Consider the following 13566-nt stretch of genomic DNA (forward strand, 5'->3'; position numbering starts at 1 on the left):
ACTGCAAGTCTTCAGACAAAGGTTAGGATGAACTTCTGAATCAAACACAATTTTAGTATAAAATTAGATTTCCCACAAAGCAATTATTTGGAAACCTTTGGCAAGCTTGCTTTTTCAATAAAACATCTAAAATCAAAATCCTTGGATGAGGGGGAAGGAGAAAGTGAGAAATTTTGGCTGTAAAGGTTTATATTTTAAATCTCTCTCTCCCAGAAGTCTATCTCATGCTCCCTGGACAGATTTTAAATCACAAACTGTCCCCCACATCCCACCAGTAACCCTGGAGGTGGTGCACCTGCTTAGCAATGCAATGCTATACTACCTAAGCACAACAGCCAGTGGAGAGAGGCAGGTGAACCCCACAGGCTGCTCTAAGGAACCCCATTTTCCCAGACTGCAGCCACCATCTCCTCCTGCCTCCACCAGCTCTGAGCCCAGCTTTGGCTGCTAAGGAGGAGCATTTCATCATGCACTACAGTCAGGGAGCTGACAGGGAAAAAAACATATGGGAAGAAAACCTGGATCCTGATAGCTCTGGAGACTTTCTAAGCAAGTATTTTCGTAGTTGTAAGGAAACCAGCTTCTGTCTGCTGCAGCTGTAATGGGTATTTGGCCAAGTTGTGGCAGATGTGAAAACCATCAGTTTGCCTCTGCACTCTCCCATCCCATGGGTTTCAGCCACTCACGCCTCAGCCTTCTTGCCTTGCTTTCTCCAGCCTCTCTGCAGTTCCTTACAAACTAAAATGCTGCACACTGTGAGAGAAATTATTAAAATTTAGTCTTTTCTGGTTTTTTTTTAGCAATGGCTTCATTCACCGGCCAGGTGTATTTGCATGGTGAGAGTACAGTAGTCTGTGCAATGTCAGTGTTTTCCCTTTCAAAAACAAGTGATACTGAAACTAGATGATTCTATTTTTTTGCTAGCTTTGGGGTTTTCTTAATATGCAGTAGGGAGTCTTTCAGTAAACGTTTTTTCTTCACAGCTTTTTTTTTCGTCCTACAGTAACCCTTTTTAAAATGCTGAGTATGTGCTTGCTCAGATAAATGTGTATCTGAACATACAAGCAATTATCCTATTTTCATATAATTAATTTTTTTCAAGTTTCTATATGCATTTCCTGCTCATTTGACCATGCAATAATTAATTAGCATTAATTATCTTAGATTGCACCTTCTCCATCTACACACAAATTCAATTAGAAAGGCAGGCTTTTTACAACCTGGTTCAGAGGGAACACCACAAGCAGTGAAAACATATCCATGGTGAGGATACATTTCACACCTGCCAGAGTATTCTGAGAAACTATTACTATTTTTCAAGAAACACTAAAATCAAAATCAAAGCCAGAAGCCCAGGTGGTCTCTGCTGCATCCATGCTAGGGACTGGACTTTCCCCCCTCTCCCTCACTGTCCCCTTATTCCACAGTCATGGGAATGTTTTCTTCCTGGAAGAAAGAGTATTTCCTTCCTCTGGATATATCTGTACTTTCAAAGTCCTCTCACTTGCTGGATGAATCTCATGGCTCTTTGATATCCTCTTGTCTGTCTCCAGCCAGTGCTTGCAAACACCCAGTTTAAAGCCCTCGTGCCTCCAACTCTCATTACCTCCAGCAGCTCTTTCTCTCCACCACAGGAGCCAACAAGTACAACTGAGGACCAATATCTAACTAACATTGCTGGCAGCTGAAAGTGTTTCACCTCTGCCCTGCTAAAAGCTGAGCATGTGTTTTTTCACATGGGGTGAGCATTTTGGTTTCCTTCAGGAGGGACATGCCCATTCAGTCCAGGGAGTGGCAGCTGGGAAGACTTCTGGTAGTTTAAGACATTTTCATCCAAACCATTTCACCACTTTCAGAGCAAGTCCTGCATGAGTGAGACTGGAGGATGCCGTGGTAATCACAGCCCTCCTAAATTATTAGGGATAAGACAGCAAGGAAAATGATCACTCCTGGATAGCTAATGCTATCCGGATATCACAAAAAACCAACCATAAGTCACTATGAAAGGAAAGAGCAAAGCGCAAAAAGCCCAGACAGTGCAGCTTAGCACAGAGAAAGGGAAGTGGTGGCACGATTTTCCTTAGAAGACCAACCACAGAAGACAGTGCCCCTGGGACTGAAGCTTTTGAAGTACCAGCACGAGGAGATTAATCATCTTCCCATTGAAAAATGTAGAAAAAAACGCATCTAACCTGAGACTGTGCAGATGAGCATCATGCTGATGCCAGAGATGAATCATCTGCCACCTGTGCTGACTCAGAGCAGCACCATGGGAAGCAGCTGGTGCCAAAGGCAGTGCTGCTGAGCCCCTGCACCCACACTGGAGGACACCACCCTAAAGCCCCCAGGAGGGAGCATGGATGGTGGGGAACATGTGGCATGACATGATATCTCTGTGCCACTGAGTCAGACCCTGTTCACTGATAAAAGTTTTGGCTGCTGTTCACATGCACATGTGTGTGCATATAAATCTGCATATATATGCATGTAAATATGCATGACTGCCTGTGCAGTCATATGTATACCCAGAGACAGTACACGTAATTTGGCAGCTATTGGCACTGAGGGATGTTTGTGACTTCTGAGAAACTGAGCATCCTTTACCCATATACCATAAACCCGTCACCCGGAGAAGGGAGAAGAGTTTCCCCTCAGGGCACATAGGCAGCTTTTTATCCTGAGCCTTCCCAGCAGGGCTTTGTCCAGCCACCCGTCTCCTGCCCTGTCTCTGAGTAGGGGATTAAGTTCCCTGGCAGTGTTTGGTGGTGCTCCTGAGATCTCTGCTTCTTGGAGGGGAGCTGGCAGTGACATAATTCCTCTTTGCCCCTTCCTTATGAAGCCCCTTTCTGTGGCAGCAGCCATTTCCTCCCCAAGCAGATGCTGCAAGGAACAAACGTGGCCTCTAGGCATGGTGGCAGGTGCGGAATCCCCACACCTGCCCACGCAGCTGGAGGCTCAGCTGTGGCAGGGAGAACACCACCAGCACCCTTCTTTCCCAGCAAAGCCAAGAGGAGATGGGAAGGGAGGTGGGAGAGATGAGCAGTAGCCACTTTTCCAGTGTTTCGGTCAGGTCCCTTGCAGAGCAGGGTGAGGAAGCTAGAGATTTGTGGGCTGCCTGAGGAAGAGCATATTGAGGCTGTATTTTGAAGTCATTAGCCTGCTGTTCAACTGGTGATCCTAACTTTGCTCCTGGAGCACTTCAGAGCATCTACCAAAATGCCCTTTGGTTCTCCTAGGCTTCCTGCATCTGCCTGAGGATTTTTAGTGTGTGTCTCCCTGGGACTACAGCAATTAGGCAAGCCTGGCATTCGTTTGTCTCCTCAGTCTCCCTTGAGACTGTTTTTGGCAGATGAGATTAAACCAGACTGCCCCCAAACCACGCACCAGTTCTCCTTCCCACCATGCACACAGGGACCAGCTCCCAGGCCAGGCCCACCCCTGCTGCACAGAACTGAAGAGGGAGGATGGTTTTCACATGTTGGTGGGAAGCAGGTCAAAGGATATATCTGTGTCTTGTGGTTTCCCAGCCCCCTCCAAAAAAGTGTTTTCCATGGAGGAAATATGCTCACCAAAGCATCCCTCAAGTCCTCAAGCACAGTTTGGGCACATGTGATGGCGCTCCTCGACTGGGGATGTGTGTAGCTCTCTCTCAGGAGGCAGTCAATAGGATAGCTGTGGTTCATTACAGACAAAAATGAGGTTGTCAGGTTTTATTTGCTTATAGAATGTAGTTGTGTAAAGCAGCACCAAGGAGCTAAAGTTTGCTGGGCAAATTATTTTCCTCACACTAGGTTAATGATTTGTACACAGGTAGATATGCCAGGACGTGGTTAGTTCATTTTGTCATGGAGCCATGACCAAAAACTAGAAAATATTCCCTCAGAACAAAGTTTCCCAAATCTAGGACCCAGACAGATAGCATCTGTATGAAGGTTGCCCACATGTAAAGATCCTTCCCACTCAGCAGATCAAAGGATGCAAAAGCTGCCCTCAGGGCTGGCATCTCAGCCAAATCCTACAGGAAACCTCCTGACACCCTCATAGCTGTGCAAATGAGAGAGACTTACACACAAGCATTCAGGAGGGGGAGTTCATGTCCCTGCACATTTTAAAACCTCTGGAAATGCCTTGCCCGCAGTTAAATGGAGTAAATGACTTAGTGTTTAATGCCACCACAGGCTGTGTCAGTAGCTGGCATCCCCAGGGGTGTTTCACGCCCGCAAATGCCGAAATGGTAGGCGCCAAGCAGTGCCGCTGGCAGCAGCAGCTTCTCACCTCGGGCAGCCGGCAAAGTTTGCACAGGGAAATCTTCCATGAGACTGAAAGGCGACTGCAGGAGCTGCCAGGTGTCTCCAGCAAACAGCCTTTCAGCCAGGCACGTCGGAGGTGACGGGGGAGAGGGTGGGAGGCCCGGGAGGAGCCCTGTCCGCTCAGCTGGGGACTCACCGTAGCACTGGGATGTGGCCCTGAGGGTCAGCACTGCACAAATGGCTGCATGAGGAGCTGATGGGAAGAGGGGCTCTCCCTGTTCCTCCGTGTAATAGTTTGAGGAGGAAGAACCTCCCTGTTTATGTTAGAAGGACAACTTCTCTTCACCTGACGCTCCCCAGGAAGATTGAAGTTTATTCTTCTGCCTAGCCTAAACCCCAGCTCCATGAGATCCCTTGTGCCATGAATTCCCCTGAAAAGGCTTGTGCCTCTCTGGGCTGTGGGAATGCTGCTGTCTCCTTCTCCCATGTCTCCTTGGAAAACAAACCCAGTAAGAGACAGGGACAGAGGATGAGGATGGAGGTGGCAGCAGCACTCTGAGGTCACCCACACATAACAAGGCTCACCCTTCCCCTCAGCTGTCCTTGCTGTGGACTATACCAGCCCAAAAGAAGGCTGTGGCAGTTCAGCCCCAAGGGAGATCAAGCCCTTCCCCAGGCTGACCTATGGGAATCACAGTGTTTTGTCAGAACAAGAGAAAAAGCCAGAGGAAAAACCAAAATGTCCCAACCCGAGTGCTCTCAGATTTTTCTAAACGAGAATTTAAACGTCTGCCAGCCTATCTGCTAATAGCAGAAAGCAGATTGCAAGTGTAACAGGATGCAGTAGAGTCAGACAATTCCAGGGAGAGCACCAGAAGGCTTAATACTAGGACTACTGGTATTCACAGCCTTTGCTTATGACTTAACAATTGTTTGTGCTGATTTGAGTTGGCTTCCACGAGCAGAGAACAACACTTTCTGTTCACAACTGGGAGAGACCATCAAGGCTTTTACTAACTAGCTGGTGGCTGCTATCTTGTAAATATGTATTTTCCACACCTTACTGTTAAATAAATATGTAGACAAAATTGACAAACAAAAGTAAACTCCCCTTGCATTTTCAAAGGATGGACACTTTACAGGCAATTTTCCACCCAACAGCATTACCTTGGGGAAAAAACACCTGCAGGACTCAGAGCGATTTAGTGCCATCGAAACCCTGCAAAAAGCACCAAAAGAAGACAAGAGGTTTTTGCTGCCTAGGGCTACCTCTCTTTTCAGGGAAATCCCTCTTTCAATTGTCCCTCTTGCAACTGGGAGCTGTGCTGCCCTCTTCAATTTGGTGGGTTAAGGCCCAGACAGGCTGGGTCACACTGTCACTCTCTGAGATTGCTCCCTGACTTTGCAGTGCCTGTGTATTTAAACAAAAAGCATTTCTCCATGCTTTGGAGGTGAGTTTGGCTGCTCATCCAGCTGCACCAGTTGGTGCCCATTCTTCCTCAACATGCTCTGCCCTTAAGGTTCATCCTGTACCAGCACAGAGGTACTTTGGAAAGAGGAACCAACCCTCACCTCTGGGGAAGGGCACCAAACAGAGCAGGCATGTGGGGATGGCCACCACATATGAGACTCCCAGCTACACGTATGACACCAACCAGCGTACACAAGGTAAGTAAAGACAGCTCAGTTCTGTTGCTTAGCACCTAACAGCAGGAAGAGTGTCAGCACCATTTTGGTGGGGCTTGGAAGTAGATGTTAATTGTTAAATCGCATTTAGTGCTTCCCATGGGATGAGGCCTGACTTACTATGACTACATTTTAAAAATCCACTGGCAGAAGGAAAGTCAAAAAGCTAAGTGGGGAAAAGTGGGGGAAAATTTTTTTAAAAAACACAAATAACCTTGAAAGCAACATGACAACCGATTATTCTATCAGGAGGGCCAGCCCCAGACCCTCAGAGGCCAGCAGCATCCCACCCAATGCACCTGGTTTGCTTCTCCCTTCACTGGGCAGTAGCACTGACAGCATCCGGCTTCCTGCTTTCCCCACACTCAGGCCAGCCAAAATTTGTGACACCTTAAAACAGGGCTGGTTTTACACCATGAGGAAAAGCAGATGCATGCAGGCCCCCTTGGTTTCTCAACTGCCCTGGGGAGGGAGGGTGTGCCTTAAAAAGAAGCTTTCCATGGCTGCCTGCTGTGGATGCTGCTACTGCTGTGGTGAAGGGAATGCCAACCAGTTCCCTGCAGAAAGAAAAGGCTGTTGCTTTTCTGTGGGACCAGAGGGTGGACTGGAAAGGTGACTGGGAAAGGGGATGAGAAGGAGGAAGGATGAGAGGATGATGAGCCCAGGACAAGCCCTTTACCTGGCAGGTTTCATTACACATGACCTTTCATACCCAGCTCAGCGCTCTGCTGAAGGGCAGCTCCATGCCTTCACCAATGCCATACCTAAAGACAGAAATCAAGGCAGGAAGCAATACAGGAGGTGATAAAGGAATTTTTAAAAAATGCAAACTTCTTGCAGCTGTTGGATCAACAGAATATGTACACAAGGTCTCTGCACTCCCATGTTGCTCTCCTCCACTCTTCCCCACCCACAGATACCACCAGAGGTGTGCACAAGCCAAAAGGGCTTGGAGGCATCATTAAAATGGAGTGTCACCTCCATGCACAGGTGATCCACATCAGGTACAGCCATGCCACAAGGAGACTTCAGATGGGGATTTTTACCTCCCCACTGCTGCTGATTTGCACGTAGCAAAACCAAGGGGTTGGCAGAAATATATCAATGAGTTTAAATGGACTGAAATGCCAAAACCATCACTTCTGGATGATGTTCAGCTCCCAGACCAGATCTTGCCCTCCTTGCCTCGGAAAAGTTTATCCTCAGTGAGACTCAGACTCTGGCCTTCACTGAAGCCTCAGTGACACAATTCATTGACCAAAAGCTTTGCCAGAGAAGAACAGTAGGAAAGAGCCAGCACACTGTAGGGGACAGGTTGTTATCTGCTGGGAAAACGTTGCGTTCAAAATGCAAGAGGAGCAAATCAGAAATTAAGAGCTTGATTTTCAACGTGGAAAGTGTGGGTCTCACCTAAGTTTGGAGTGAAGGGGCATTATATTCATCAAAATTTTAAGCTGTTTTTCCTGAGGGCATTTATGCACACATACATTTACATTCCTGTCACTAATCTAGTACAGACACGTGTGCATGTATGGTGTCTGCCTTTGCTTGAGATCAGCATCTTTGCCCTCAGTGCAGCTGACCTGGTGAAATATCCCAGCTGATGCCCTGGGCTGTTACAAGCATCAGCCTCAGCAAACATCAGCTCTGTTGCCTGTTCATTCTCCCTAATGCAATTAGGACAGATTAACATGGGTGACTAGATGTGAAAGACAACTGCACCTCACCACTCCATCCCACCCACATTTATTAATTTGAGTCTTGCCCTTTTCATAAATTTGCTGCTCTCTTGACCTCCCTCAGATCGAGCACCCTTTTTTTTTTGTTGTTGCTTCAAAATTAAGAGGAGCTCTGGCAGGGAAGGACAGCCAGCTGAAACGGTCAAGGCCACAGGAGCCCCACAGCAACAGCTCACAAAGTTTCTTTTGTAACCAGTGGGACACATGTGGGAGCTTCCTGAACTTGCTAGTGGGTTAGCACCCACCTTTCTTGACTCCTCTGTCAATTCCAGGTTTCAAAAGCCCTGGAAGGACTGTGCAATTAATACCATTACAATTCTTGTGCATGGCACATCTTGACTTTATCTCTTCACTTTGGAATGTCAGGCGTCTGCTGTCTGGATAGACCTCAAGCAACAGAGCAGACATCTTCATGTTTGTGTCGTGCTTTCATCACAGTAACAGCACAAATGGCTTAAAAGTGTGATCCACAGACTCATCTGGACCACACAATCATCTTTCCTGACCTCTCATACAGCAGAGCCTTCAGGTAACTAGCTAAAGCACCATGATGTGTCTTTTAGATAAACCCTTGATGGAAAGGCTCTGCCACTTCCCCTGCTAAATTATTCCACAATTTAGGAAAAGAATGCCACTCGCTCTTAAAAATGAGAACCTTTTGGACTGAATTTCTCTAGCTTTAGCCTCCATCTACTGTGTTTGGTTTTGTCTTTGATTGATTAAAGAACTTGCAGCAGCTGAGAAAATTTTCCTTTGTAGACATTTGATCTTAATCCTGCATTTTTCAAAATAAATAGATTAAACTTATTTGCATCTCTCAGAGGGAGACAAGTTTTTCTGATCTCAAAAAAAAAAAGGTCAGAAAGTGATAGGAAGCTTGCAGATCCTCTCTGAACCCTTTCTAACCTGTTAGCATCATTTGGATGCATATCTCCCAGCATGGTTGCTTTTGTTGGACGGTCATCTCTATGCATTAAAGAACATTTTCCATTCAAGTCGCTCCTCAGTTTACAGTCAGCCATATTTTTCAATCTATATTTTAATATTCCAGGTTTGGTCCACTCCCTGGCATCCTAGCAAAGAGCAATGTAAGCTGTGCCCTCTCCTTCACCTGTGTTCTGTACCTAAGTGTGGACAGCCTAGCAAATAGCACATCTCCACTATTTCTTTTACTCCAAGCACCCAGATTTTATTTTCTGCATGGTCTGCAACTGGGACTCTATTGTTCTTCCCAAGACTCTTTAAAAAGTCCATCATTTTCTTGGCATGATGGAAACGTGGAGCTGTGAAGGACTGTAGGTGGTTTCTGATCCATCCTTGGCCTGGGTGGATGGAGTGGGTGGATATTTCCTCACCGACCCTGCCCTGCTGAGCCTCTGGTGCAATATCTTCTCCAGGCAACTTCTTTAAGCACAGAACAATCTTTACAGTCAGAAATTATCATCCTGGCAATAAATGTGCATTGCTGCCAGTTAGCCCAGGTTTTTCTTGCTTTATTTCCAGAGGATGCAAAGGGCAGTCGATGCTCAGCATTTTAACAGAATTTAACACAGAGCAGACAACTTACCATGTCCTCACAGCTGCCAAAATCCCAATTCAGCAATTCCAAACCCTTCTGCTTGGGGGAGAACCTCACTGTATAAGCTGTCATTCCTGCAGACCATCTCTGAACTCCCTCATCTGATATATTACTGGAAGCACGCCTCTCCAGCTGGCTGCGTTTTGCCATCCGAAGCTTCACCAAGCTGTGAACACCAGAGGATATTTCCCCGAGGCAAACACGCTGCAGGGCACACTTTGCCTTTGGACAGCACAACCTGGCTGCTGGCTCCAGAGCAGCCTGTTCTGCCCATGCTGAGCCTGAGCCCCTCCTGGGGACCTGTGGGCAGAGGGCAGGTGCCCTTCACTGCCAGTGGGTCACTGCTTAGCAGCTGCTTGTGCAGCACCTTCCTAAACATCTCCCTTCCCACCAAGTGGGCTCTAACAGCCCTCATCTTGACACCCTCCTCTCTTCCCTCTTTATCTGTCTCCAAACTCGTTCAATAAATCTTCCTCTTGCCTCCTCACAAATGTCAGATGAAGAACAGCCTTTCCTGGTATTTGTCACAAAATTGAATCTCTGTTTTCTCTGCTTAGTTCTCCTAAATCAGCCGTGCCCTTCCATATCCGTCTTTCCATGCTGTAATCTGTCCCCCAGAGTCTCTGTGGTGCCTGCTAAATCCTGGTTTGCTTCTGTGCTGAGTATCCAAATACTTCCTGTTTATTTTCTGTACTTCTGGCATGATTTCTGAAGGAATTAAAACCAAATCTGTTTATCTTTGCTAAATCCCTCTTGCTGATAAGGGTATTAGTGTTCTTATTTACAGATGGAAGAGCAAGACAAAGTAGGACTGAAGTAAAGATTTCATAAAGTGAGTCCGTAATTTGAGATGTCCTAAAAACATCCAGCAGTTGAATTTTCTGAAAATGCCAAATAAATATCCTCTAAAATTCATGTCCCTTAGGGAGATTCAGTTTAGGAACCTCCAATTAGTGGGTTCCCCATTCCCTTAGTACTGTAGAAAACTGAGGATCCTGCCACAGAGGTGGAGAGCTCATCCACAGCTTTTTCCTGGAAGGAAGTAAGATAAATACATTGCAAGCTATGTGGAAGAAGCCTTGGTCACAGACAATGTTCTTCTATCAGAGAAATTAACTTCTTAATATGTCTCCTAATTTCTGAGAGATGGAATTAGCAAGGCAGAGATCATTCCAACAGCTATAATTTTTTAACTTTTTACCAGCTTAATAAAATTGCTTTTTTTCCTTGTCTCTCAACACCCCATTAAGGGACAGAGGAGACAGGGCAGGTTGTCCCCACCAAGAAGCACTGCAGCTATTTTTCATTTTGACAGCAAGTGGCATCGTACTTTAGAGGCAGTGGCTGCATGGAGAGGTGCATGGTGCCAGTTTAAGGCTGACCACTGAACACGCTTTGGCCTCCAGCCCTCAGCCCTGACCCAAAGTACCTGCTGATGCCAGTGATCAAAAGCAAATCCCACCTGCATCACCCTGCTGCCAGCCAGAAAGGGGCACAGGCAGGTACATTTTGATGACAGAGGAAAACTTGTGATAGTGAAAGCTGCCCCAATGAGCCAGGAAAGCAGCTGCCTTTTCCTGAAAGAAGAGAGAATTTGTAGGGTTTTTAAGCTGCTCAGGGTGGCAAGGGCTTCTGCTGGTGCCTCATAGCTGCTGAGCCCTACCAGTCTATTCTTCTTGCTCTTCAAATCCAGAGATTTGTACTTTCTAATATAATACACGGTATTATATTAAAATATAATACCTTTTATGTACCTTTTAATATAATACAGTGACTGTTAGTCTGATGTATGTTTGCATCTTTCAGTAGAGCTTCTCTACAGCTTTTTGAAGAAGGGTGGAAGGGCCACTGTATATAACATCCCCACGTTTACCCAAAGGATTGAATGCACAGTTTCTTCCCCAAGCTGCAAAACCCCAGACTATTGCCAGGTCATGTCCAAACGGGAGATTCCTTGGGTGTCTTGCCCCCAAGGAGCTATGGTGCTGACTCCCTGCCCAAACCAGTGGCAGGCATGTAAGAAAAAATGAAAGCAAGCTGACAGCTCAGCTAGGACCACAGACAAACTGCTCTGTCAAAGAAGGAAATAAAAAGAGACAAAGACAGCTACAACATTTATCTTCTTTATACATAGCTTCTAGATTAGAAAATCTACACTAAAGAGATCTCGGGCACGCATGCATTTACATTGCTTTTGAACACTATTTAGCGGCTTAAATGCACGCTGCAAAGCAGTTAGCTTTGCATGTAGCTTTCATTTATGGGGCAAAATTGATTCAAGAGGAATTTAACTCAATATAATTGTGCCTGGTATGAACTAAGGCTGTGAACAAATACGACACTTCTCCTCAAGGGCTGAGAATTTCTGAGTCACAGGGCAATGGCAACCCCATGGTCAGGTTTGGGCTTCTCATCTGGATACACTGGGAGAACAGAAACCAGCAAGTAGAGTCCTACTGAGCCTGTTAAAAAGGCAAATGATTAAAAACGAAAAGATAAAGCTCTTTGAGTTACACAGCCTTGCAATCCCTGCCTTTCCCAGCTCCTGTCCAGGCACACAGCTAAGGCTCCTTCTGAAGATTGGCATTTGCTGTATCACATTCCAGGTGTCTGTGTATCACCTCATTTAGTGATTTCATCAGTCCCTTCTAGTTTTCCCTTGGCGCTTTTGCCTTTGCAAGACTTTCTTAGGAGCCAGCTTTCATTATGTGCCAGGAAATCACAGGCTGCACTGTAAAAAGTAGCACATATCCTTGACTTCTCTCAGTTAACAGCAAGACCTCTTCCTTCCTACTTGAGAGATGAACTGCAGAAAATGACCAAATTCCTGATACCTAAAGCTGTATGTTTAAACATATTCATTGGAAAATATCTAACTGAAAGGGGCTAGTACTAATTACTGAGACTGTCACTAGTGTCACCAGTGTCATCAAGCTCACCTGGAACACAGCCACCTTTCCTCAGTGCTACATACACAGGGAGCCTGTTTGCAGACACCTTATTTGAAAATAAGGTTTCAGGAGATCAGTGCTCAGTCAATCCTTCCTCTTCTACCATGATTTTCTGAGAAATTTGGAGTCAGTTTCCAAGGAGAAAAGACACAAAGCCCCTCTCAGGGCCTAGCACCTCCAGGAATTTAGCACTCCATCCATCCCGTTCAATTTGTAGTCAAGCAAAAGTCATGTCCAGGGACAGAGAACAGAGTGGTTTGAACAAGCCACTTCTCAGAGACACTTTTTGGTAAAGCTGGGAAGGCAGAGTGAACACTACCAGCCACAGAACTATCAAAGCTTACTGCACCCATCCCTACTTCACATGGGCTCTGTTCACACAGCTCCTGAGGGCTCATCATGTGCAAGGGATCCTCCTCCACCACTATCACCAGCAGAGACCAGGAAGAGCACTTAAGAGATGCCACTGCCTCATCCACCTGCCTGCTCCCTTCATGCTGCTGCAGAGCCACAGGGTAAGAGCTGCCAGCAACCGAGGTGATGCCAAGCAGTGCAGCAAACCCCATGGGCAGCATATAAGGATCCATGCCAGGATGACACCCACAAGGCTGTGGAAGGCTTTGAAAATAAGGAGAAAACCAAACATCAGTAGAGAAGGCAGGGGGAAAAAAATCAGTAAAGGATTTGGTAGCTGTAGGCTGCCTTTCCTGCCCAGCCCTTAGCTATTCATGCAGCAGTAAAATGCTCACAGTTCAGGGGTTATGAAAGGAATTCCTCCAACAATCAGAGAATGGATGGATACAGCTCCCAAATGTTGCTCCAGCCCAGAAAGTCGGTGAGACATGCACACTGTCACACACAGAGCCTGACACTGGTGGAGCAGTCCCGGTCGCACGTCATTGCTCAGCGATTCCGCAGAGGGCTGAAAGCACAGCTTTCCTCCCCAGAGCTGGACTGACTGATGGAGTGGCTTCGAGCCACCTGATGGCTGCGTAATGTACTCGCCAGAAACACAGCACAGCTCACCACGCTTTGCTGTGACAGGCATTGCCTGTGGGAGAACATTCAGCCACAGCAAGCCTGACTGATGGAGTAAGGCTGGCTGCCCTCTGTGCTCACAGGGGGGTGTTTTGAGGAAAAGCAACCACGCGCTCTGCTCCTGTCCCCATGCGGATGTTGGTCTGCGGTACTGGGCTGATTTCTCAGCTTTGCTGCCTTCCCAAAGGTGCTGCAGTGGACACACATGAGGAATGCTGGCAGGCCAGGGAGCGGGATGAACAGAGCAAGAAGAATTTACTTTAATCCTGAATGTCACCAAGTCAGTTGCATCTAGGATCTGTACACACTGCTGAGTGCTTCTC

The sequence above is a fragment of the Lichenostomus cassidix genome, chromosome 4, assembly GCF_008360975.1.
Source record: "Lichenostomus cassidix isolate B80296 chromosome 4, HeHo_3.0, whole genome shotgun sequence".
Lineage (NCBI taxonomy): Eukaryota > Metazoa > Chordata > Aves > Passeriformes > Meliphagidae > Lichenostomus > Lichenostomus cassidix.